This window comes from Haemorhous mexicanus, chromosome 1 (genome assembly GCF_027477595.1).
Source record: "Haemorhous mexicanus isolate bHaeMex1 chromosome 1, bHaeMex1.pri, whole genome shotgun sequence".
Lineage (NCBI taxonomy): Eukaryota > Metazoa > Chordata > Aves > Passeriformes > Fringillidae > Haemorhous > Haemorhous mexicanus.
In genome coordinates, this window is record NC_082341.1 from 38625333 (window position 1) to 38648687 (window position 23355).

Consider the following 23355-nt stretch of genomic DNA (forward strand, 5'->3'; position numbering starts at 1 on the left):
CAACTGCTCTTTACGTGTCATCCTAATCACAATATAATTACTGCTCATTTTGCACTTCTACACATGAGGGATTATGTCAGAAGCCAACACCCCTCACTTCCAACCTGTTTTCTGACATTCATAATCCTTACAACCAATGAAAGATCCTAGGGCTTCAAGCACAGCATAGCAAAAATTACATTAATACCTATTAAAGTAGGTAACTAAGTTCTGGTACAACAAAGGTTTTACGCATTTTCATAGCAATTTATATATTTTCATAGAAAACCAAAATTTTTTACAAAACTGTCAGAAGTTCACTGACAACAGAATTCTATTCTGTTCATTTGTTTTTTTCATTTCATTAAGAAAAGTAATCTTTTGCAGTACAAGATAACAATGTATTAATCTGCATTACTCAGTTAATTTACTAAGGGCTATTCAGCTATTTGTTGTGAGATCAGTCTGCATCTTCAAGAGCCATGCACAGTCTTGACACCTAGGAATGGTGAATCCACTTTCCAAGAAACTGGAAAAACCAGCAAAATGTGCCACATTTCCAACACCATCAGGGAAAGTTAATGTAATCACAGCAAGGTCAAATATGTTCATGATTCAAGCCGAAATCAAACCTGCAATTTAAACAGCCCTGATGTAGATGAGTGGAAAAGGTAATAAGTAAATACTGCTCCCTTTGACTGCTTAGGGCAAAAAGTATTATTGCATTCCCATTTAATCTCATTTGTAAATAAATCAAGTCTCAAAGAATTATCTCCGTTTCAGCAAACTCAATTTGATTATCTTCCCAATAACAGTGAAAGTGTTTTTGTCAGCTGCAACTGAAATGGCTAAAATCCAAATACTGAAAACTTCATTAAAAATTCAGGTTTTAAATTCAATTACCTGGCAAGTATCTCAAGAGGAATAGTAGCCTATTTCTTGCTATAGGATGCAGAAAATGATACAAAATCACCCTTGTATAATTATTACTATATCTATCACAAAGTGCCTTTCATATCACTGTAAATTTTTAATGAAGTAATGAAATTGCTTGTAAAAGTACCAACAGATGATAAAATGCAACATTACCTTACTGATGTATAATTTGAATGCTGTGCAACCAAAAGAAATCTGTCATAACAGCGCCACACAATACAGAATACTCAAATGCTTTATTCTTCCTGTCAAACAATTAACTCCTTCTTTTTGATTTCTGAAAGTCAGCATATAAATATTATGTGAACTTGCAATAACATGACCTGGAATTCAAATTTATACTGGAGTTCAAAATTCATTGCTAACAACCACAACAATCCAAACAATCTTCTGCAGTAGAATATAATAATTAATTGGGGGAGAAAGTTAAAAATCACATGCCCAAATAGAGGACAGCGTCTCTGTAATGATTGCATTAGATTTATTTTAGTCTTGTTTGCCTTGCATGAAACAGCACAATTTCAAAAGAAAACACCAGGAAACCTCTGAGCTTCAAGGACAAAAGCTGGAATCAAAAGTAAAAACAAAAGCAGTATTTTAGTTTCAGATGTGCTTTTCAAGAACTGAAGTTGCTCTGTTTTCCTTACAAGCTGCTGGCCATGGGAAAAACAGTTATTTTCAACTCTACTACTGCAGCAAACTGCTCTGGTGATTCCCTCTGAGGTGCTGCTGCTGCACTGGGATGGTCTCTCTGTTTTCCCAAAAGTCATCCCTGGCTCACCATCATCATCTTCCCAGAGGTGGCAGAGGTTGCCTCCTCTCAGCGCAGCCACCAGAGCTGCCTGCAAGCTCTGTGGGACTCCTCAAGATGGAAGAGCAGGAGGATTCCAGAGCCCCCTGCTCTCAGCCTGCCTCACAGGGATGAACTTCCCAGCTGCTCTGTGCACCAGGCACAGGAAGATCACACAAGGATGCTCCACTTGGGAGAAAGATCTGGAGCACAACATGCCTTGGTTTCAGCCTGACCACCCAGGGTACAGGAGACAAATCCAAGCCATATTATAGCACCTAAGTCTAAAACACCCTGGTCAAGGTTCCACCAAAAAGTGTAATCACATTCTAACATTAGGGACCTCATGAAAGTTAGTTAATGGAGACAAGAATCATTTCATAAAAAACTAAGAATATGGGCAAACTAAAAATTAACTTGACTCTGAACATGAAAGAAATGCTGTGGTTTTGTTCTTCCCTTCCTTAAACAAAATGGCTGTGTACATAAAGGACCGTCACTATCAAGACAAAACACCTCTTACATGATCATGAGCAACAAAACTCTCTTGGCAGTATTTAACCAGTTCTAATCAGAAGACAGAGTTTAAAAAAAAACCACAAAACCAAGAGACAACTCACTAAAAATCAAATAAGAACCTACCTGAGGACCAACAGGAAGGAGTATCATCCCACTGAAGTTCATGGTTACAGCCTTTAACTCAACTATGAACTTCCCCAATTATTTCCAGCACGGAGTAACATCCTGAACTTAGCACCACTGATCTTCACTTCTGGTTCCCTGCTGCAACGCTGTTTTCTAGCAGAGAAGGAATCTTCAAATCGGAAGTATAGCACATACACAATGCAGACTTGAAACAAAGGACCATTGTCACCATGAGGAGCCTGCCATGAATAATCTCGTTATTGCAGTCATGAATGATCTGACTCATGAAGCGTCTGCAGCGATGGTTCAGGCCACAATCACTTGCTTTTACACAGAGCACACCTGGCTATTTCACACTCCTCCAGCAAACAGATGCTATTTGGTTTCATAAAAAGCCTGGAGACAGTACAGGCAGAGTTAAGAGGAAATTAATTCTTCTATCATTATGTGCTTCTCTTCCCCTTCTTTGGGAAAGGGGGAGGCATACCTACTCCTCCCTCGCATATTTTGCTTTACACATTAGGAAAAAACACTTCAAATACTTCAGGATACAACCAGTGCAAGCTCACACAGCCCAAAGTATCTGATACTCAGCTCCTGCTGAGGAATGCACGCTGGGTGGGCAGCACGCCCAGGTCACCTCCAGCACCCTGGCAGCAGAGCACTGCCATGGCCATCCCTGTGACAGCACAGGCACTGAAACTCCCACCGGGACACAGCCACCCACACATGGGGAGGCTGCACCATGCCAAGGGATCTCACAGGCCCTGGGGACAATCCTGCTCAAAAAAAATAAAATGCTGGTGACACAGAGCTGCACAGGTACAAAGCTGGATGAACCCTGCTGGGGTAGCATCAGTTTTCAGGGTTCTACCAGCTTTAGAGGGAAAGCCATCATCATTCTCAAGCCACTAAGGATTAATACTAGAAAATAAGCATCCAGTTACATAAATATTCACAGAAGGGGGGGGGGGGGGGGGGCGGGGGGAAGGTGCAAGGAAGCCAAACTACATCCTTTATAAACAAGAAACCAACTCAATTTAACTGCAGAACTCAACTTACCAAACCTTTGCCAGCCCCAGGCAGCCTGGGGAGGCAGGAGTCCAAAATGTGATAAAATTATTATTTAAAAAAAAAATAAAATGAAACTTATAAGAATACACAAGTGTTTCTTAATAAGGCAAATTAAGTTTCTTTATGAGGATATTCCTAAGCTGAACACACATTTTAACTTGAAATAGAGGGAATGTTTTGTTAAAGCATTATGTAGATGTGAAGCTGCTTTTATGTAACTCAATTTATCAGAGAAACATGTTGTATCATGTTGTTAAAATATTACAGAGATAAAAGGATAATAATTGAAATATTTGCATACGATGTAGTACAAAGAAATAATGTATGTGAACAGACTATTTGTTGTCACATTAGCCTCAAGCAAATAAGGAAATAAGGGCTGATTTATTACTGTGTGTCTGGGGCTGTAGGATGGTAAAATTTTTCTGACTGTAGTTTAAATAAAGGTCTAGAAAAGTAATGGAAAAAAGTCCTGTCAATAATTCAGGACAAATTAATGGTACAACATAAGGTCTTTAAGTTTATTGAAATAATTAATGAATTTACCTTGTTTATTCATAGTATTTAAAGGACTGACTTCTAACTGGAATTTCTTACATCTGCACTTTAAAGAACTGTTGCTATGTGGAGGGTTGCATACCATACCCTTCATAAATAACAAACCAATTGAATCTGTTGCTGTACAGAACTTGGCAGCACCTCTGCCTCAGGAGCCTGGGCGCCCAGCCTGGGGTCCTGCTGCTGCACCCAGCCACATCTCCTGGTGCTTTCCAGACTGACTTTTGATCCCACTCTTATCACTATAACCCCTTCCAGAATCTGACAACTCTGATTGTTACCTCCCAACCTCTGCACTTCAGTGAACTGAAGATGACTTTGTAGAGTCTCCCATTGCAATGCTGGCCTTTGTCAGCTAAAACAATTTTCTTCCCTGTCTTGTGCCTTGCTGCTGCAGGCAAGGTGAGCAAAAAGGAAAGGAGGAGAAAGGGGAAAATAAAATTCAGCAAGCACATACACATGTATATTTACACATACATGCATACTTGGGTATATAAGCACATACTTAAGTATATTCAGTATACCTAAAATAAGGTTTACAAATATGGGATGCATATATAACAAGAAAATAAAGGTGGAGCCCTGAATCCACAGTCTGATCACTGTTTTGGCTAATGACTCCAAATTTTGCTCAATTTTATTGAAGCTCAGTGGTAAATCAAACCGAACAGCAGTGGTTTGATTCAGGAGGTTTGTTGCACCCAAAAGAAAGTCTTGTGACAATTCTCCCTGTAAAACCTAATGCCCACCAAGGGCAGCAGGAAGGGGTGTGCCCACAGCACTGCTGGGGTCAGTGCCAGGCAGCAAATGAAACCATACAGAAAAAATCATCACGTACCCTTAGGCATATGCATAGTGGGATCACATTTGAGAGCACTTAAGAGATTTAAGAAATCACTTTTTAAATAGTTTCAGCTTTATTTTTTTTTCAGAGATGGCAAGTAGATTTAAAGACTGTTTATTTCAAGTGGTACAGCTAAGGCTCTACAATTCCATGTATAGATATCCCCTAGGGAAAGAATTCCCTTCCGTAGTTGAAACCAATCTACTGTAAACAGATCAGATTAAACCAAAATGACACAATCTCAATGCAGTATTAGACTGTCAGCATATTTCTTCATAATTCCACAGGTATTTTGGAATGGTACAGACCAGCCACAGATAAATAAAAGAAAAAGCAATTCTCAACTATGCATTTGTTAACTATTTTCTCATTCCCTCCCAATAATAATCTTTCATAAATGCCATGAAATTACAGCATTTTAGACTTCTTAAAAATAACAGGGAAATAATAATACTTGTGGAAGTATTAGCAGGCTGTTGTTCCATTCATGTTTAACTTGAAAATGAAATATTTCAAATTTTAAAACTTGTAGAAGCTTTGGTATGAAGTTTCTTAATGTCATGCTAAAAAGAAAAAACCTTTACCCCCAAATAAAATTGCCAACATAGTCTTAAATCCCAAAAAGCAGTGAAAAATCCTGAACCTAAATTAAATAATAATTTTTCTAAAAATAAAATTATTATATTTCCTAAACGAAGTTATTATTTGTGCTAAAATTTGCAGTGTATTATGGTTATTTAGCAGAACACAATTTTATTTGAGTGTAAAAGTTTGGTACTTTCCTCATATGACCTTCCTGGCATGCTGCCAAGGCTCAGCTCTTGATGACATTTAATCTGATCATAATCCCTGAAATCTCTGCGCCATTACTGGGTTGCATGGGAATGATTCCCTGACAACATACATGGAATTGTGCTGCAAATTTTATTTTCAGCCCTTCCTTACCAGCTGTTGCAAATTATTTGCTTGAATAAAACTAAATAATCTATACCTTTTATTTGCTATAGAACCACATAATACCTAAAATAGAAAACAAGTCCAACACTTCTCATTTGAGTTGGCTTTCTACTGATGGCTACCATATTTTTAAGGGAGTAAACTCCAGAAAACAAACGAAGTTCAGCAGCTGATGAAAAGCCTGGGTAATGAGCTGCAGTGGTGCACACAGCCCCGTTGACTCTAAACAGGAGCAAGACCACACTGCAGCAGAGGGTTCCAGCTAAGGGTACTCACACTTGACTAGAGTCTGCATGAGCAACTGCCTTTACAAAGGAAGAATACACTTAAAAGAGGTTTTTTCATATTCAAAGATGCCTCTGATCTCTGAAGCCAACTGTCTTTTTGTCATGAATGCTGTGAAAAATCACAGTGCCCAAGATTTCCACATCTGTGATTTTTGGCACTTGTGCAAGGGTAGGAACTGAATAACTGGTGTCTGAACACCACCAACAAAAATGAGACAACACAGCAATTTGTCCCACAGGAAAGTGCAGAAAAGCCTCAAAATCATTGCAACAAGGTAAGTGCGGATCTCTCTTTCTTTTCTGTGTGCTGAGGATTTCACAAGTATTTTTCTCCTCCATTCCCTGCAGGAAGGAGCTAGGTAGGCAAGGCAGCACTGACTTTAATCTTACTAATGCAGGTCCTAAAAGCAGTGAATCATACAGCAGTAAGAGCTCCAGTATGGGACGCAGAGACCTACCCATTGACCTGCATACTTAGTTCAGCAACAATCTAAGTGTCATTACAGTTCATGGGAGCTAACACCAGCCTGCCTACATTTGCTGTGGTCCAATTGCTGCCTGAAGCAAACATTGGCTCTTACTGAGACTTCTTGTTTACTGAGTGATCCCAACATTTTCCCTCTCCTATGAAAAGTAAATAATAAGATGAACAAGAAAGACTGATTACTCCCCGAAAAAAAAAAAAGAAAGCATAAAATTATAACAGATAAAGCAGTGTTGTGTTTTTTTAAAACTCTTCATTTTCAGCAGAGAGCTTGCTTTGTCCAGTGAGCTTTTCTCCCTGTACATTACCCCCTTCCCAAAAAGACGTTTCCTACACAGAGTTGACCAAGTTACCAAGGACCACAATTCTGTGGGAAAAGAGAAAGTCCTCTACAGCATGCATAAAGTAACTTCTAAATTACTTCTAATGCTAATCTTTTTATACATGTAAACAAATATCCTATTTCAAAGGTATTCCTTCAGGTTGGGGTGCAGAGGACCTCTCAGTTCTCCACTTTAAGAAAGCCAAACTCCAAGGAAAAATAGGAACTACTCCTCCAGTCCTTTGTTTCCTACAACAGAGTAGGCTTGATCCAATCAAGAGCCACTTTAATCGATGGGGAGCTGTTAATGTTTGGTTTAGGCCATGTAAGAGTGAGAAATTGAGAAACATGTTTTCACCTGGCCTTCAGCCAGGCACAAGGCCACCACTAATGAATGGCTGCTATAATGAGACCTTTTGAAAGGGTCATATGTGAGATGAATTAATGAACACAATGCAAATCTCACATCCATCTCAAAGAGGGGCAAAAAAAAAAAAAATCACTGCAGTCTATCATAAATATGTTTAGGTGTTCTGATGCCAGCCTACTGCCAAAGGAATCCACTGACAGGGAAGGGCAAGGTCTGTTTGCAATGCAGTCCTCCCCAGGGAGATGCATTTCAGGGCTTCCAGCCAAAGCCTCCAAAACGCCTGCAGGGTAGCAGTTGGGCTGGAGCTGCCTCATCACGCCCTTCCACTGCAGCCGGATTTGCCTATTTTTGCAGCTGGCACCACCAAAGGCTACAGAAACTTGTAGTCAGCACAATCTCTTCCAGACTGACTTTTCAGTCTCTTCAACTAATGAATACTGAGAGGAGTGCATAGACTGGCAGCAACTGTAAACAGAGTTTACACAGGAGACCCTGCACCCCTCATGGCCTTTCTTTTTCTTAACATTTTCTGTGTGACTGTTACTGTCATGGCTCTCATGGCTCTCAGTAGCCTAAATCCTGCCCACCATACCAGTTTGTAAAAGCACCATTTCATCTAGCACCAACACAACCAAATCCCTTTTGCTTAGTGTTCCTAATCCCCTTGATAACAGCGTTGTACACAAATTGTCACGATGAAGAAACCTACACTGACTCCAATGACTCAGCAGTGGTTTCTTCCTTTGCTGCTCCAGTGGCACCAAGAACAGGCTCAAGAGCTTAAATCTTCATGATAGATCCAGGCTCACTGTGCAGCTAATCCTATCATTTTCAAGACAAAATCCCAAGTCTGTGCAGCCTGTAGCTACTGTTGATATACATCCTACAAACATCGCACCTAAATGAAATAATAGTTGTAACAGTGAGTGAGGAAGATGATGGTTTTAATAATATTTCCATTTGCAACTAAAACTCAGACACTAAAAAATGAAGTCAGAAAGAGAGCAATCAAGGTTTATAAAGAATATTTCACATAGCGAATATTTCACCTTATACAAACAATTTTTGGAAAAACACATTCAGTCAAAGCATCAACAATGCTCTGTAATTCAGTGATCCCTTACACAACAGAGAACTGCAGAGGGCTTCACAAACTAGAAATCCCACAGGGAAAAGTAAACATTCCCTATTTTCATGTAAAGTACAACAAACAAAGCCTGAAGAGTGAATTATAGGTGTGAAATTCAAAAAAATCTGTGTGTGCAAGCAAATGAGCAATCTGTATGTGCAATCAGCATGACCCTGTGTGATAAGTAAATACACATACATACCAGAACAGCAATTACTTATCTAACTTGCTGTTGTGGGCCTGTGAGCCCACAACACTGGCTTTGTGAGCCACTGCTCTACCTCTGGATGCAAATATGCTGCATGATGGAAGACCACTCTCTGGAAAGCTCACTTGGTTTCAGAGGGATTGGTTTTGTCGTGAACTAGCTTGCCATAAAACTTGAGTTGTGCCCCTAAGCTGACTCTTACTCAAAGACAAAAGATCTTATCAATATGGAAGTGTTGCTGTAAGCCTGAGCAGATGGCCCACAGGGAGAAGGAGGAGGTGGCTGGATGTTTTTGTGGATAACAGCACCTAGCAATGCAATGAGGAAGCAGAAGTTTGTACTTCGGTATCTTTCGCAAATGCTAAGAATGGGAGAGACTGGTCCTAGCGTATGAAAAACATCAGAATCCAGAGGCTTGGGGAGAATGGCAAAGCCAGCTCCAATCCACATCTTTACACTGTTTTCCCCTGCAAAACATGGTTACCTCTTCAGTAATGCTGTTGAGAACAGTCTCTCTCCCACGCCATCCTGCCACAGCTGCCATCTGGGAGTGTGCTAGTTGGCACGGATCAAAATCATGTCATGGAATGTGCTAGAAATATAACAATATGGACAATCATAAGATACAAGTCCAGGCCCTGCTTAATGTACCCATGCAGACAAAGCAGCAGTGAAGCAAAGTGGAAGTGGAGCCTTTTAAGTCCATTAGCCATCGCTGTAGTTGAAATACAAACATCAGAAAAGACTGGCACAGCAGGACCAAAGATTAAGGCTCCAAAGTTTAGCCCCATAAGCCACAACATAATCGTGTTAGTGCCATAAGAAAGTAGGAAGCGCAAATAACTTCTAAACACAAAGTCAAACTTTTCTCTGAAAATAAAGAGGCCAGAAGATGAGTGCTACAATAGATATCAGGGTGCTGGCAAAGGCAAAGTGTGAAATGGATCCCTTCCAGTATTCAGTTTAGGAAGACAAACATTGTTTCACAAATTCACTGCAGCCCTGCTTATTTTCCAAGCTCCTTAACTCATGCCAAAGGGCCTGGACTTTCTGAACATCCTGTTCTGTTTCCTCCACTCCTAGTCTTAGTCCTCAATAATAAATGTCTTTATTTCAGAGTCCCCTTTTATATCATTTTATTCCAAACTCCTCCCTCTGTAGCTTTTGTATTTTACCTCTGGGTAAGTGTAAAGACAAGCAGATTAATGAGAAGTCTGAACAGCACATTAAGTTACACCTATTTTAAGAGCCCTTCTCAGTAGGCATCCCAAGACGCCACATAAAAATAAACCTACATCAATCACATTTAAAACTAAGAAGCTTGCAGATGCTGGCATGCCTCAAAGCATGAAGATTGATGGATAAATGAGTCCACGATTCCTCAGAGTCTCAGAGCCCCACGAACACAGACCATTTCATCTGTCATTGGCTGGGTGCAACAGCAATCTGCTTGGATGTGCAGTTAAGGAATCTTCATGATGGCCTACTGGCAGGAGAAAATATTCCTGCCTGAGAAGGACAGGAAAACAGTTTTAGTCCATGAGCCTACTAGTAGTAGCTGGGAACTTCCTATCTGACAAGCAGCAATGCCTCCTCCACCTCTCAAAGATGACAGAATACATTTCTGCTCCTCTCTTTGCTCCTTCAGATCTGCAAGAAGTCCAAGGTACAAGTGGTCTCATGGCAATGACTACAGTAGCACAGGCTTGGGCAGAGACAGGAACATCACCTCTCACTCCATCTCATCACATCAGCTCTCACATCTGCTGCTCTTGGGACTCCACTAACACCACAAGAAAAGGCACCAAACACCTTGACATGTCTGAGGTGCACCCTGGGCCCAGCTCATCTGCCCGTACAGACACATCTCCTGGCAAGGGACACAGGAGAAGGCATTTCTCTTGGTACAAGAGGGAACTGCTGCTGCCTCAGAAGTGCCAGGAAGTCTTTTGCCGCTGGGGATGCAGGAACAAAACTTGTCCACTTGTCCTCTTGTTTCCTACTGCTTTGCCATAAGAACTCCAATCTTGCTTCCTTCCTCTTCCTTACTGCAAGTGTTTCAGGCTGAGACCAAAGCATGCAGTCAGAGTTACAAGGAACCAACCATGATCTTATTTGCCGTAAATCACTGCATTTCTACAGTTTGTCTGCCATTATGAGCAGTGTACAGAAAATCAGCCAGCCCTTACAGACACTTACTTCCCTCTTTCAAGACAGTTCAGGAGAAAAGAACCATGTGGTGCCCTTGCAGCCTCTTCAAACACAATGTTGGAAGACAACTGTAGTCTGCAAGCCCTAACAAACAGTAACGTGGCTTACACTACATTCAACCCTACTTTAAATTATTTATCTATGAACACAGACACAAAGGGGGAAAAGGATCTAATAGTGCACAGGAAGCTGCAGTTTCAACATTGAAGTCAAAGCTAAGGCCTGAGGGCCATCAAAACTTAAAGCTATTCCTATTACTTTGTGTGCAGCTGAGGTGATCACCAACACATCAATATTGTAAGACGAATTAAATTAGAATACAAAAAATTGTTATGGCTGCCAACACACTGACTTTCGTGGAGAGTATGGACTTTAGTAAGTTAGCAAAACCAGAGCTACCATCTTATGAGGGGAGCACAGAATAACATCAATGTAAGAAGAACAGGAGGTCCTGAACAATGCTGGAAGCACATTTTGAAACCAGCTAAGGAACATGTACATGAAATCAACCAAACAGACAAAGCTGATGCCATCAGTGAAGAAGGTCTGAACAGCCATGACCTCAGGCTCACACTGCTTGAGTAAGGAACACTTTCCTTACCATGTGGCTTAAAAAATCCCTTGGATTCCACAGTGGCCATATAATGGCCAACAGGGAAGCAGGGAAACTATTTTAAGTAAGCATCACTAAAAATAAAATGGGTGATGCAATGAAAGGGGTGGGGGGGGAAGTGGTTAGTGATAAATATAGTATAAATATATTTCTATTTATAGTTTTAAAGCTATTTATATTTGAAAGTTTTCATCTAGAGACATGGAGGGCTTCCACATTCATCAGTCGGGTATTCATTCAACTACACAGTATTTATAGAAATATGTACATGCCAACAAAAATAATAAGAAAGACATTAAAATTATCTTCTCTCACAATTTGCAGTTATCAATTTACATTCACATTCAGTCACACATAAACAAAACATTTCTCAATATTACACTGACATGCATTTTGAATGCTCTCCATGAAATCCTGCTCCAGCAATAGGGCAAGAGAAAAACAATAGTGCAACAGTTTGACACAGTCTGACACAACACTCCGTGGGGACAAGCTCCTTCAGGTGAACTTGCTGTGTGGGCTTGGTTTCCCATACAGCTGAACCAGGAAAGCAGCACAGCACCTGTGATGGCAGGACCATGGAGAACATTCAACATCAACCCTCAACAGAGAAAATCTAAAGGACAGGGCAAGAGAAGGCTCTGGGAACACCTTAGAGCACCTTCCAGCACTAAGAGGGGGCCTACAAGAGATCTGGAGAGGGACTTTTTACAATGAAATGCAGTATAATAACAAGTGATAGCTTTAAACTGAAAGAAGGTAGGTTTAGTTTAGGAAGAAATTCTTTACTGTGAGGGTGCTGAGGCACTGGAACAGGTTGCCCAGAGAAGCTATGGATGCCCCATCCCTGGAACTGTTCCAGGACAGGTTGGATGAGGTTTTGAGCAACTTGGTCTAGTGAAAGACCCATCTCAAACCATTCTATGATTCTATATTTCTGTAACTGAAGAGGAAAGGATCCATGAGTGTAGGATGACTGCTGAAAGACTGATGATATGCTGGAGGAGAACTGCCAAATACCATGCACAGTCCTTTCCAAAAAGGTTGCATTTGGCTCTTCAGAAGCTAAGGCATTTGAAAAGAAAGTGCAAATCCTCCTGCTCATCTCTGAAGCTCCTCACAAAACCGACGTTGTGCCTGGTTAAGAGCAGGTCACACTCGTGAACCCATTTAGAAAATGCGAGCTGAGGTGCATTCTGCTTCCAGTAACATGGACGATCTCACTTGAGTTTCAGAGTCAGCTAACTGCTTTCTGCTGAAATTGACATCTGCTACTAACTTTGTTCACGTGTCAACACTGTTTAGCTTTATTAATCAGCTTTCCTCAGCCCCTTCCTTGTTGTATTTATCAAGGAACTATCGTATCATGCTCTGGGTTTCACTTTGCTAGCCTGTTCTGCTAAGGTAAAGGCTCTCGGCTACACTTTTCTTGCTGTTCCTATTTTAGTCTGAATCATTCCTGAATTCAAAATCCAGAACAACACATGAAATTTTGTTTTACACATTTTTCTACACCGAATGCAAAGTTTCTATGCCTCCATCACCTTCCCATTACACCTATTCCATTCTAGGTCCATATTTATCTTATCTGCTTAGGTCTGGAGATTTGCCTTGTTTTTACAGAAGTTTCAAGATCTTTTAAAAATGTTTTCTCTGCTTTTAAATGTTTGGGCTTTTTAGTCCAGCCAACTGAATGACCTACCAACCTCATGACCTTGTTTCTTTAATTTCACAGGCTGTCCTTCTGTGAGATGGAGTGTTACTTATGACCTGTGTTTGCTTATACTTGTATAACATTTAAACCGAAATAAGTAAATGCATGCTTCATACAAACTTACTTTGTATCACCAACTCTTCTACAATGTCACCATGCTCCATGAAAACAAAATCTGAGAGCACATCAACATCTCAGTTCAGCAACATTTTAAAGAAGAAATCATATTCGCTACCTGTCACAGCTTGCATCAAAGACTGTGATGTCCTAAGTTCCTAAGGGATTGCACCTCCTGAGCCATTTGCAGCTATATTTCTACAAGCAAAATAAACATATCCAAAATGTTGAGGCCAACTGGCACAGAAAGGTGCCATGCTAATAAAGTCTATAATCCTCCAAAACAGGGTGGTTGCTTTTAACTGCCTACCGGGAAGAATCCCAAGATAACTTTCAAACCTTACCTGGGAATAGTTCAGGTGAGTTCCCGTAAGTATACACCAAAACTAGGCCAGGGACAGTCAACAGTAGATACATTTAATTTCCAGGGCCAGGGACTGCTTTAGGCTCCATTTCATTTACTAGTACAGACATGCCCATTGCATGAAGACCTCTTCATGCCTGCATGACCCTGAGGTCTTCATGCCTCTTGTCATTCACCCACCTTCCTTCTCAGAGACCAAGGTAATTCTACTAAAACTACACCAGCCACAGATTTAAGGAGAGTTTTCTCTGTCTAGATATACTCATCTTTGTTTTGTTCCAAAAGGAATTCTGAGATCTTTGTCTCAAGTTTCTTCTCCAGGACTGTTTCTAGTTTTATCTTCCCAGAGTGTTTCTTTAGTCTTGGAAAACAAAACTCTTCTCTTTCCCCGGAAAACTCTGCTGACAGATGTGCCTTTCCACCTAAAGAAAATGTCTTCAGACTCATACACTTGTGTCTTTTTCAAGCCACAAGGAAACCCAGATTTTCATGGGGTTTGGGTTTTTTTCCCTTTTTTCCCTGATGCTGTCCAACTACCTTATATTTGCTGTCCTAAGTTCTCTAATCACATCCTTCTTCCTTCTCAGCCTCAAATTTCTACTTATTTCCATCTTATCCTCCTTTTCTCCTGGTGCCACTCTTCTTTCAGTCATCTGTTTCTCACTTTTTCTCCTGAGTTCTCCATCATAACACATCAGTCTTTCATTTGATTTCTCCACAACCAATGAGTGCCAGCTTCTATCCTGTGATTATAGCCACATGCAGTACGTGGTCAGCTTCCTCAAAGACCTCTTCCTTCCAACTACTATTTTTACATACAGCTGTGCATTCAGATCACCTCAGCTGCCTCTTCTATTCCCTCGTGGCTTTAGCTCCCTGCCTCTAGCTGCATCTAAACTACTTGGATATTCTCTCTCCTGACTTCTGTCAGGTGACATTTCTATATAAAAATAGATTCTATCAGGTAACACTGAAGAAAGTAAATCTCCTTCTGTTCCTGCACCTAGTCTTGGTGTCTCCTCTGCTATCCTTCATTCAGTGCTGCATCACTGCACATCCTTCCTCATCTCTGCCTTCAAGGAAAAATAAATAGCCCAGATGAAATGCATCTGGACTCTAAATTTTCATTAAATGCTGGCTTCCTCTGGCCACTGACTGAAAGGCAGTTATCTGCCTGAACTAAGCTCTCTTAGGTGGAAAGTTCTAGTTGTGATCAAAGGCAGAAGAACTCCCCCATCTTCTTCAGCTACAAGTTTAATCCACTGAAAACTACATATTGGTCTTGCAAACACCAGGGAAATAAAAAGAAAAAAAAAATAGAAAGAGTAATCACAATGTAGGGCAGGGATTCTTGTACACAATGCTCTACTAGAACCTGAAGAAAAACGGGTGCCTACCTAGGTGGAAGAAAATGAAAGAAGCAGTGGGAAGAATTTCATGTCATAGATCACAAATCCAGATTGAGTAATCTTAATTTTCTGAGACAAGGCTAGGTACTAACAAATGATTCCTCATGTTTGGGAAATAGGAAAAATAAGTTTTCATGAACCTCATACAGAACACAGTATTTTGAAGAAAATATTCTGCAAAACTGGAAATGATTGCAGAAACACGTGGCTAAAAAGAAAATAGAGTTCAAGGATTTAACAAGGATGTCTTTCTGCTAATCAAAGTACAGACTCCAATCCTTGATTATTCCCATCAAAGTATGAAATAACATTAAGGGATCACACATTCTAAAATGCACTTTATTGTTTTTTCCCCTTTAAACAACACAGATTTTGTAGGCCAAACACTAAGGACAGAGTTCAAAGAACATGTGAATGTGTAGGAACAGAGTACCAAGCAAAGTGTCGTCTCAAGTCTTTTACTATATAATAAAAATAGCACTTTGTTTTGAGAATTGGAAGCTTATCAGTCTCACTTTCAGTGCAAGTCTTTCCTTTAGGCATGCAAGAAAGGAGAAGCAATGAACAAGCAATGAACAGCAGGTGAGCCTTGTGCCCTTAATGCTTTGGTTTTTCTCCAGAACTCAAAATCCAACAATGCTACTAAATAAGTAAGGCACACTGAGACACAAACAGAAAGAGTTTGCCAATTGCTTTCATGTACAAGTAACAAGGCATCAAATTTAATTGTCAATAAGTGGGAGGATTTTCAAAGACGCAAATGGACAGTAAATGCAGAGTTCAAAAGGTATTCAGGGTTGGCCTAAATGATCTAATTGCTACTGTAAATCTACAGTTCCTGGAAACTATGAAGTCTCCTGCTCTGTTGAAGATTTTGGAACATGTATCCACTATAAACACCATACTAATTACAATTAATTACGTTAATTTTCACCTATAATTTACAGAGATTCTCCTAAAATGAAGCAGGCCAAGAACACATCCAAAGAGGTATTTCCTCTGCTAGGGCACAAAAGCATGCTGTGGTACCTGGCCTCCTGATCCAGGATCTCGCATAAAACCTATTAAAACCTTTCTGGCAGATCAGAGTTATCTGTGGCCTCTGTTACAAAGCACAATGCAGAGCCTGATCCATAGACCCTGGTAAAATAAAAACAAACAAACAAAACTCACCTCAAACCAAACAAACAAACAAACCACCACCCCTGAAATATTTTAGCTGGCTTTAAATTAGGGTAATTTTTACATTAATGATGCAGGCAAAGGTGCAGACTCTGACCAGTGCAGCCATAAATATTTGTCAGAAATATATATTAGAGTAAAACAAACAAGATGTGTCAGAGTAAAAGTCTACAACATTAATTCCAGACTTGACATAAAATGTACGGAGCTAAAACAAAGCACAAGCCTTTCACAGTTCCTTCTAAAACTTCAGAAATCTTCCTCCAAATTCCCAGTGTTACTTTGACTTGCTTTGAAGACTAATTCTTTGCCAGAGGTGCTGTATAATTGTTATGTCTCATCTAACCTGAAGTGGAAGCTGAAATTCAACAAATAAATATGCAAATATCTCCTAGTGATTTGTACTTGCTAAATATAATCCAAATGTTTATTGAGATCCTATTTAACAATTTCCCAATGGATGCATTTCTTGCAGCAGATTAAATAACAATAGGATCAGAAAGCAAATCGTACAGGGCTAGGAAAGATAAGTAATTCTGTTATGAAAAATATTGGAAATAGCATGCTTAGCAGGGAAATGTGACTGACTGGCTCAGCATTCAACTACTTGCCACACATTTACATCAAGGAAAAGCATTTTTCCCACCAGTAGAAGAATTTAGTTACATGGAGTACAGGGAAAAGAAAAGAAAATCCATTGTGAAAGTCCTCTTTCACTGCTTTAGTCAAAGTGGTTATTTTAGAATATGTCAGCTGGACAAACCAAAAATACAAAAATAAGATTAAAGATAGTGTATCTTCACCTAGCAATCGGTAACTATGTGTTCCAGCCAGAGAAAACACTGGGAAAGCTACTGGAGGAGTTTTCCTTTGGCTCAGGGAACAGATGAGCAAGAGTTCTCCTAAGGCATTACTTACAAAGCCAAAAGCTGTTAAATTCAGCGGCGGCTAAAGCAAGTTACAACACAGTCTGCTCCAGACTGTGTGGACAGAGCCAAGCTGCAGTATAACAACATTTGGGGGGAAAAGGGAGCAAGCAGAGAGAACATACCTTATGGTTTTATCCCAAGCCTGAATCAGATTCATGGAGCTCTCTCAAGCAAGTCAGAATATGGATGTAGAAAAGGTCTTCTGCTTCAAGAGCTCTCACCTACAGAAACGTGGGTTCTACACTGGTATTTTCTAGTCTTTATTTAAACAATTTTTCAGTTCCCAAATAAGACAGACACTTTCTTTGGGAGACAATGCCACTTGCTGTTGTTGAGGAAGACTTTTTCAGTCCAATAAATCACATCTTTCCTGTCATGCATTCTTTCTCAATTAATAAAACTTTTTCTCTATGTCACTTTACCATCCCAAACATTTTGATCAAACCATTCTTACAGAACTGCTTTCTCTACGCCCCACTCCTGTGTGAAATCTCTCACTTCATCTGTCCATCCACATTTCTCCATGTCCATGGTTAATTTTCCTTTATTTTCTCAGAATTTCAGTTAAACCACATAAAAAGGTGTAGAAAGACTAGAGGGAACTTTACAAAGCCACTGAAGTGAAAAACAGGCTGGAATTCTGGATTAAGGACTGTTTTTTGGTCAGCTGTGCAATTCTAGCTCATTACATAAGAATGAGTGTAAAATCATTCTGCAGCTTCAAATAACTGCTATTTGTGTAATTTCCACTCCATTTAAGAATTAGTTGGAGCAACTGTACCGGCAATTTAAGGAAGGCAGAAGAAGTTAAGAGGATCTAAAAGGTTTTGATACAATGACTGCAATATTATCAGAACCAGGATTGAGGGACCTGATTAGGATTCTTTTGTGTGAGGGTGGTGGGGCATTGGAAGAGTTGCCCAGAGAAGCTGTGGGTGTCCAAACCCTGGGAGTGTTCAAGGCCAGGCTGGATGGGGCCTTGAGCCACCCAGTTAAGTGGAAGGTGTCCATATCTTAGGCAGGGGGGTTGGAACTAGATAACCTCTAAGGTCCCTTCCAACTCAAGTCATTCTAGGATTTTATGATCCTATAAGAACAAGAAATTACTTTTTTCTCTTCTGTTATTATTTTATGTTCCTTCAATTATTTTATTTCACGGAAGCAAGGAATAATAAAATTTAAACATAATTATGAAGGCTAGTACATTTTTACAGGAGTCTCATGTTTAACCTCTGTCTCTTTCCACATGTGAAAGCTGCAACTACAACCAAGTTTTGGAAACAAAGTACATCAAATCCTCCCACACAGAGCTGGAACACATCAGGGCCAGCCTGTCATTTTCCTACTGAAGACAGAACTTGCAGAAAGAAGTGAGCACTCCCTGTCATTTTCACTTTGCTTTTGCTGCCAGCAAAACAGGAGCTTCTCCTATAAATCTAAGTATTTTCCAATCAATTTGTTTTCAGAAATGGAATTTCAGGCCTGAAAAAGCACAACATCCTGTACCTCAAGAAAATCAGAGCTGGTGAACACCTGCACTGCGGCTACTTACCTGGAAATCTTGATGGGTTAGTACTGTCACTGTATTTTAAAGCAGCTCTACACTGAAAATTTTACCATCCTGTATATCTTATCATTTTACAAACCCACTCTGTATCTGAAAACTTAAATGAATCAGCCCCAATCAGAGGGTGAGACTAATAATGTCTATAGTTAGCATCTTAGTATAAAGGAAATCATATTCACTGCACACATATTCTACATATTCTACAAATATTCTTTTGTTCTACAAAGTGAACCCCTGAATAAAGAGCCCAGTCGGTGACATTAGATTGAGGAATTAGAAACTAACCAGTGAGTGCAGCTCTGTGGAGTCATTAGACTGTTCCCTTCGGTCACTGAGTTGGGCTGGCATGGTTAAGGTGGCTTTGTGACTGTAAACAAAGCATTTCAGGCTGCCTTTCTTTATTTTTATTTTTTTTTTTCTCTTTTCAATGTAACTGTAACTGATCTAGCTCACCATACAACTCAAACCAATCAAACACAGATTCTTCTTGGTTCTTTTCCACTTCTGGGGGTAGGGGCTTTTTAAATTTGAGATAAAATGTTCTGTGTCAGGAACAAAGTCAGCCATCAATCCTGCCAGGATGGACCTAAAATCCATTTAAAAAATCTCTAGGATATACATGCATTTTACTTTGAACTTCCTGCTAGATTCCATTTGCACTTACTTGAGTAAAAAGTTAGAGCTTCTCTCCTTGCCTGAAGCAACCAAAAATATTAGTGCCAATTAAATATTTATTTTGTAGCAACATGAAATCTATCATGCTATAAAAAATTGTTTTGAATTATACCTCTTGAGCAAGACGGCGACTTACAGCTTTCCTTTTTACTAAGCTAAACATTCCAAAAAGAAAAATAAAATACAGCTGGTCCAAGAAAACTCTGTTTTGCTTTGGCAAAGCATCAGACAGCACCTTCTGGTTTGCCAACACAGGCAGAATCTTATCTAACTGTGGGATGTGCTTGGATTTACTACCTATTAGCAAAACTCTTCAGAATCACTGAAAGGTTCCAGCCCCTTTTGCGTGTTCTCAGTCATTAACTTCATGCTCTCAGTTTGCACACAAAATTATGGCAGTCTTTTCCCACCTCTTAGGGAAAAATTAATAGGAGAGTGTTAAATCTTGTGTTACAAGGACTTCATTACTTTTACAATCTATGCTAAATAATTAAATGCACTTGTCAAATAACTGATTAGAGAAGATTTTGGGCCTTGGAGTATGTTTTTACTGTCTGTTTACCTCAGTTGACAAAATATAATCATTCACAGGGTCTCCTGCATAGCAACTGAAACCTTAAACTTGGAGAAGAGAAGAGCTGTGGGACAATTTGACATAGGATGTGATTAAAGAAAGAGAACTGGATTAAAGCCACAGATGGGGAGACTGAAACAATAGAACCAAAGCTTGCTCTGAGGATGGTGCTGAATGAGAATGACCTAGAAGCAAATCTAGCTAACACCATCTAGATCTCTAGCAGCTTCTAGACAGGCTTTTGACTCTTAGAGTGAGCAAAAAGGCAGAGAATACATGTTGCTTAGAGAGATTAGGACTAATATTATTCAGCCAACATTGACTTTTCCAATCTTTTTTCTTATCCATGTGTTCACAGTAATATACTGGGGCGGGTGGGGAGGCTTTGACTAGTGCTATCAGCAGGGTGCAGCCATCTGAAATATTCTGTAGTTAACCCATCTGTTCTGCAGACGTAGGATCCCTCAGGTCTGAAATAGGGGGCTATGTGCAAATGGGCAAAGGTTAAACAATTAGATAAGCAACCTGCCCCTCCACCACATCCATAAGGAAAGGCCATTTCTGCAGTGTCAAAGATGAAGGGAATTTCTGACACAGTGCACGTTGTCCTACCTGCCTCTCTTCTCCACAGGCAGTCTCTGGAGCCCATTCCATCCAGTAGGACGACCCACACAGTCAAATGAAGCAGATGTAGTCAAATGAGCAGCTGTCTCTCCTGCTGATGGGAATTAATCTGTTTGGCCACCCTGGCAATTTTTCAGATGCACTTTTCTAAAGGTTACTCAAAACCAAAAATTGTACAGCTGCAAATCCCTTCTGGTAGCAGCCAGACATATGCTGCACCAGCCTGCTGCTACCAGAGCCTCATCCAGTCTCCCAGGGCTGCAGCACACAGCAGGATCTGCTGCCCTGAACATCGCTGTGATGTTCAAGTTGGACTCTGTCAATGAGCACATACACGCAATCTGCTATTTTTTAAATGCACTGGTCACCAAAAGCCACATTTCCATTAAGTGGGAGAGAACATTCCTGATCCTCCCGCTCTCTCACGGCAGCAGAATTTCCCTGAATCGACACTTTTGGAGAATTCTGTAACAGTGAGCACAGCACGCTTGATTCTCATCTGAGCAGACACTGCAAGCACAGGGTTAAGCACCAGGTACTCCTTTACTTGTGCTCCAACCTAGCATGTGGATTTAAAAAATTTAAAAAACAGTATATTTCTCTCTTGGAAGAGAGCAGCAAGTTACCCTGGAAAAATCATGGATTCTTTACAGAGCTTATTAAGTAAATAAAGTGCAGGAAACAAGACTGAATAGCTTTCAAATGCAGTAAAACTGAGCTTTTAAAGAAAGTGCAGTTCTTAGATACAAACAATGAATTTGGGACTAGCATTGTACTGGAGATGCGCCAAAGGAGCTCCCCAGACCTCAACACAACTGCTCTTTTCTGTCATCTGGAATGCTTTTACAGCATTAATTGCCTGAACAGAAAGAAATGCCAAGGAAACCCTCAGTGATAACCAAAGTCAATTTTGCAGGCTTGTGTGCCACTGTCCAGTAGAGGCACTTCTGTGGTAGAAAAGACTGTTTTCCTTTGCATTAAATGACTTAGCCATGAGCTTTCACATGGAAGGAAATAGCAGCAATATGATGTCTCAAATACCTTACTAATGGAGAGGGCAATTTTCTTCCATGGCACTGCCTTCTCCATTCCTTTTCAGAACTGAAGTGTCCATTAAGAGTGACTCACTGGTTGAAAAAACATGTGAAAAAGAGACATCCTGAAGTTTGTTTTTAAATACTCTCCACAGTCAGTATTATGGCTATCAGGAATTTGTAAAAACCATAGGCATGTAATATACTTTCAAGAGACATGGTGCAGAAGAAACCTCATGCTAAAAAATCACAACTATTATTGCATGGCAACCAAGCAAACATGTTTGATTCCTGACTAACCAAAGTCTTCTCTCCTTTCACCACAGCCATGAATCCCTAACCCTACCAGCAAGGGTTATTAACCTTTTTTATCTTTTTCCAGCATCTTGTCCTCTTTCCTGGATGTTCATGAAAGCAGGTGGTGCCTCCACATGGAGGGACACAAACTTATTAACCTCAATCACCTTCCTTTGGTTTATTAAACAGAATGGTATCTCTCTTCTCTACTTTCATTCTACTATTGTTTTAGTCCAATATTTTTTCCAATTCAGGTCTAGGCTGCCATGTGTAAACCATAAGTGCATGCTCATGGGAGAGAGAGCAGTAGGGATGGTCAGGTACCAAGTGCAAACTACCTGCTGTCAGGCTTGGTATTCTGGCGGGGAAAAAAAAAAACCAAAAAACTTCTAATATTCCTGGGCTCACTCTTGAATTTACCCTGGATAATTTTACAGAAAAGCTTTTCATAGATCTTTCTACAGAGCCAGAATTCCATGAAAACTTTCCTGAGTAAGTTTTTATCCCCACATACGGCCAGGACAACTCTTAGCTGTTCTTCCTGTCATGCTGCTGTGGAATTACACTAAACATTCTTGTAACAAAAGCTATGCAAGCTAAGTACAGTAGGGTGACATAATTCTGAGCTCAAGTTGATGGATTTTTCCATTTGCAAGATTTTGCACAGTAATTCCTGATTAATTCTGAATGTTGAAATTAATGAGCTTATCAAAGTAACAAGGAGCCAGGGCTATTCTTGTTCACCACAGTGTTTTTTATTTCTTCTAGTATAAAATTACTTTTTGATATATTTTAATCTCTTTTCTATTAAAAGGATCTGCTGCCTCTTACCCAGTAAGACAAGAATGCACTTCCCTGTAGCTGAAGAGAATTAAAAGATAAGTGTCCTCCACTCTCACTATTCCATGCATGTCCCAGAGCATACACACAAGTTACTGCTTTTTCAGTTTTGGGGAAAGCAGATTCTTTTACCCTAGGAATTCTACATAATCTGCTAAAAATGTCCCCTGCTCTTTCTACTCATAGGGATATTAAGATTCTGTGTTAAAGACAATGGAATTATGCTCACTGAGCAACTGAAGAAAATTCAGAACTCTTTCAGGACTTTACTTGTATCACAGAAGGGATTCAATAAGCTTTACAGAATAATTATTATTTTTCACTGAATGCAATAAAAAATGCAAACCACTAAATAAATCAGGTAAAATGTTAGAAGATTATGCAGAAGGATGGGTTTATGGGCTGATCAGACAGAGCAGGAACTGGCTCAGTATTGGTGCACAGGGCTAAAGCACACAACGTACAAGCTCAGCAGCGCTGAGTACCCACCACAGCGTCTCTGCAAGGATCTGCTCAAAGACTTTTCAACCTTTCACCACTGAAACAAGAGCGACCTGCTCCACCTCAGATTTTGGAAATTCTGTGGCAGCCTGTACCACATAAGAGCCTTTGTTGGTGGAGA

At 40.0% G+C, this 23355-nt stretch overlaps 1 protein-coding gene across 7 annotated transcripts in view; it reads right to left on the minus strand.

Annotated features, from left to right (window-relative positions):
* THRB (thyroid hormone receptor beta) overlaps positions 1-23355 on the minus strand; it is a 154905-nt gene that overhangs the window by 98941 nt on the left and 32609 nt on the right. Inside the window, exon 3 of one of the 7 annotated variants that reach the window (XM_059846344.1) lies at positions 9068-9175. The exons of the other annotated variants lie outside the window; for them this stretch is intronic. The gene's annotated coding sequence lies outside the window, so the exon portion shown is untranslated. The remainder of the gene's footprint in view (positions 1-9067; positions 9176-23355) is intronic. 7 annotated transcript variants of the gene reach the window in all.